Raw genomic sequence first — 4,775 nt, forward strand, 5'->3', positions numbered from 1 at the left:
GATGACGAAGGTCATGGAGCATTGTGATGAGAAGACCATGGATAATTGTGATGACGAGCATCCTGGGGCATTGTGATGACAAGTGTTATGGAATATTGTGATCACAAGGGTTTGGAACATTGTTATGACAGAGGTCATGGAACATTCTGATTTCGTTGTTATGACAATAGCATGAAGCATTATGATGATGGGCATAGTGCATTGTGATGACAGGGTTCATGGATCATTGAGATGAAAAGGGGCATAGAGCATTGTGATTACAGTGTTCTTGGAGCATTGTGATGAGAAGGGTCATGGAGCCTTGTGATGACAAGGCCATGGAACATCGTGATGGCAGGGGTCATGGAGCATTGTTATGACAGGGGTAATGGAGCATTGTGATGGCCAGGGCTAGGGGCATTGTGATTAGAAGGCCATGGAGCATTCTGTTGTCATGTGTCATGGAGCTATGTGAAGACAATGGCATGGAGCAATGTGATGAGAGCGTTCATGGAGCATTGTGATGACAATGACATGGAGCATTGTGATGCTAAGGGTCATGGATCTTTGTGATGACAAAGGTCATGGAGCATTTTGATGGCAAGGGCGTTGTGCATTGTGATGAGAAGGGCAGGGAGCATTCTGATGACATGGTCATGGAGCAATTTGATGAAAAGTGTCATGGAACATTTTGATGACAGGTGTTATGGAACATTGTGATTTCAGGGGTCATCGAACATTGTGATGATAAGTGCATGTAGCATTGTGATGACAGGTGTCATGGAACATTGTGATGACAGGGGTGAGGGAGTATTGTGACAAATAGTGATGTAGCATTGTGATATCAGTGGTGAGAGAGCATTTTGATGAGAAGCGCATGGAGCATTGTAATGACAAATTTTATGGAGCATTGTGATGACAATGTTGTGGAGCACTGTGATGACAAGCGCATGGTGCATTGTGATGACAAGGGTCAAAGAGCATTGTGATGAAAAGTTCATGGAGCATTGTGGTTAAAAAGGTCACAGAGACTGTTGATGACGAGGACATGGACCATTGTGATGACAAAGGTCATGAGGCATTGTGATGACTGGAGTCACGGAGCATTGTGATGACAGGGGTCATGGAGCATTGTGATAACAAGTGTATGGAGCATTGTGATGACAAGGACATGGAACATTGGTCTAACAACTTTCATGGAGTATTGCGATGAGAATTGGAATGGCACACTGTGATGACAAGGGCATGGAGAATTGTGATGACCAGGTCATGCCGTATTGTGAAAACAAGTGTCAGGGAGCATTGTGATCACATATGTAATGGCCCATTGTGATGAGGATGGCATGGAGCATTGTGAGGCCAAGTGTCAGGGAGGATTCTGATGACAAAGGTAATGGAGCATTGTGATGACAATGGCTTGGAGCATTGTGATGACAAGGGTCAGGGAGCATTGTGCTGACAAGTGCATGGAGAATTGTGATGACAAGGGTCATGGAGCATTCTGATGACAAGCTTGTGTAGTATTTTGATGACAATGGCATGGAGCATTGTGATGAAAATGGCATAGGGCATTGTGATGAAAAAGGCATGGAGCCATTTCATGACAGGGTTCAAGGATCATTCTGATGACAAGTGTCAGGGAGCATTGTGATGACAAGTGTATTGAGAATTGTGGTGACAAAGGTCATCGAGCATTGTGATGAAAGGGGCATGGAGTATTGTGATGACAGGCATCAAGGAGCATTGTGATGAAAAGGGTTATGGAACATTGTGATCACAAGGGTTTGGAGCATTGTGATGACAGAGGTCATGGATCATTTTGATTTCAAAGAGCATGGAGAATTGTGATGACAAGGGCATGAAGCAATGTGATCCCAAAGTTCATGGAGGATTGTGATGACTATGGAAATGGAGTATTGTGATGACAAGCGCATAGAGCATTGTAATGACAAGGTCATATAGCATTTTGCTGAAAAAGGCATGGAGCATTGTGATGACATGTGTCATGGAGCACTGTGATGACAAGCGTCAAGGAGCATTGTGAATACAGGGGTCATGGAGCATTGGGATGACAAGGGCATGGATCATTGTGATGACAAGGGTCATGGAGCACTGGGCTGAAAATGTTCATGGAGAGTTGTGCTGACAGGTGTCATGTAGCATTGTGACGACAAGGGAATGGAGCATTGTGATGACAAGAGTCCTGGATCATTGTGTTGTCAGGTGTCATGAAGTGTTGTGGTGACAGTGGTCATGGAGCATTGTGATGATATTGGCAATGGAGCATTGTGATGAGAAGGTCGTGGAGCATTTGGCTGAAAATGTTCATGGATTATTTTGATGACAGGGTTCATGGAGCATTGTGATGACAAGGGAATGGATCATGATGATGTCAAGGTCCTGGAACATTGTGATGAGAAGACCATGGAGACATGTGATGGCAAGTCTCATGGAGCATTCTGATGAAAAGGGGCATGGAGCATTGTGATTACAGGTGTCTTGGAGCATTGTTATGAGTAGGGCATAGAGCATTGTGATGAGAAGGCCATGGAGAATTCTGATGACATGCGTCATGGAGTTTTGTGATGACAAGGGCATGGAGCATTGTGATTACAGTGACCTTGGAGCATTGTGATGAAATGGTCATGGATCATTGTGATGAAAAATGCATGGAAACTTGTCATGACAGGGTTCACGGAGCATACTGACGACAAGGGTCAGGGAGCATTGTGATGACAAGTGTATTGAGCATTGTTATGACAAAGATCATGGAGCATTGTGATGAGAAGACTATGGATAATTGTGATGATGAGCATCATGGGGTGTTGTGATGATACGTGTTATGCAACATTGTGATCACAAGGGTTTGGAGCATTATGATGACAGAGGTCATGCAGAATATTGATTTCATTGTGATGACAATAGCCTGAAGCATTATGATGATGGGCATGGTGCATTGTGATGACAGGGTTCATGGAGCATTGAGATGAAAAGCGGCATGGAGCATTGTGATTACAAGGGTCTTGGAGCATTGTGATGACAGATTTCATGGAGCATTGAGATGAAATGCGGCATGGAGCATTGTGATGACAAGGGTCTTGGAGCATTGTGATGACAAGGGCATGGAGCATTGTGATGAGAAGGCCATGGAACATTCTGATGACATGCGTCATGGAGCTTTGTGATGACAAGGGCATGGAGCATTGTGATATCAGGGGTCTTGAGCATTGTGATGAGAATTATCATGGAACCTTGTGATCACTAGGCCGTGGATCATTGTGATGGCAGGTGTCATGGTGCATTGTTATGACAGGGGTAATGGAGCATTGTGATGAGAAGGGTATGGAACTTTGGTCTGAAATGTTTCATGGATTATTGTGATGAGTGTGGGCAAGGAGCATTGTGATGACAAGGGCACGGAACACTGTGATATATGGGTCATGCAGGACTGTATTGACAAAGGCATGGAGCATTGTGATGAGAAGGGCATCGAGCATTGTGATGACAAGTGTCATGGAGCTGTGTGATGACAAGGGCATGGAGCAATGTGATGAGAGGGTTCATGGAGCATTGTGATGACAATGACATGGAGCATTGTGATGCCAAGGGTCTTGGATCTTTGTGATGACAAAGGTCATGGAGCATTTTGGTGGCAAGGGCGTTGTGCATTGTGATGAGAAGGGCAGGGAGCATTCTGATGACAGGGTCATGGAGCAATTTGATGAAAAGTGTCATGGAACATTTTGATGACAGGTGTTATGGAACATTGTGATTTCAGGGGTCATCGAACATTGTGATGATAAGTGCATGTAGCATTGTGATGACAAGAGTCATGGAACATTGTGATGACAGGGGTGAGGGAGTATTGTGACAAATAGTGATGTAGCATTGTTATATCAGTGGTGAGAGAGCATTTTGATGAGAAGTGCATGGAGCATTGTGATGACAAATTTTATGGAGCATTGTGATGACAATGTTGTGGAGCACTGTGATGACAAGCGCATGGTGCATTGTGATGACATGTGTCATGGAGCATTGTGCTGAAAAGCGCATGGAGAAATGTGATGACAAGGGTCATGGAGCATTGTGCTGAGAATGTTCATGGAGCATTGTGGTTAAAAAGGTCACAGAGATGGTTGATGACGAGGGCATGGACCATTGTGATGACAAAAGTCATGAAGCATTGTGATGACTGGAGTCACGGAGCATTGTGATGACAGGGGTCATGGAGCATTGTGATAACATGGGCATGGAGCATTGTGATGACAAGGGCATGGAACATTGTGAAGACAAGGGCATGGAGCATTGTGAGGAGAAGACCAAGGAGCATTCTGATGGCATGCGTCATTGAGCTTTGTGATGACAATGGCATGTACCATTGTGATTACATGGGACTTGGAGCATTGTGATGAAAAGGGCATGGATCATTGTGATGAAAAAGGCATGGAGCCTTGTCATGACAGGGTTCAAGGAGCATACAGACAACAAGTGTCAGGGAGCATGTTGATGACAAGTGGATTGAGCATTTTGATGACGAAAGTCATGGAGCATTGTGATGAGAAGACCATGGATAATTGTGATGACGAGCATCCTGGGGCATTGTGATGACAAGTGTTATGGAATATTGTGATCACAAGGGTTTGGAGCATTGTTATGACAGAGGTCATGGAACATTTTGATTTCGTTGTGATGACAATTGCATGAAGCATTATGATGATGGGCATGGTGCATTGTGATGACAGGGTTCATGGATCATTGAGATGAAAAGGGGCATAGAGCATTGTGATTACAGTGTT

Source organism: Mesoplodon densirostris, unplaced genomic scaffold (genome assembly GCF_025265405.1).
Source record: "Mesoplodon densirostris isolate mMesDen1 unplaced genomic scaffold, mMesDen1 primary haplotype scaffold_35, whole genome shotgun sequence".
NCBI lineage: Eukaryota > Metazoa > Chordata > Mammalia > Artiodactyla > Ziphiidae > Mesoplodon > Mesoplodon densirostris.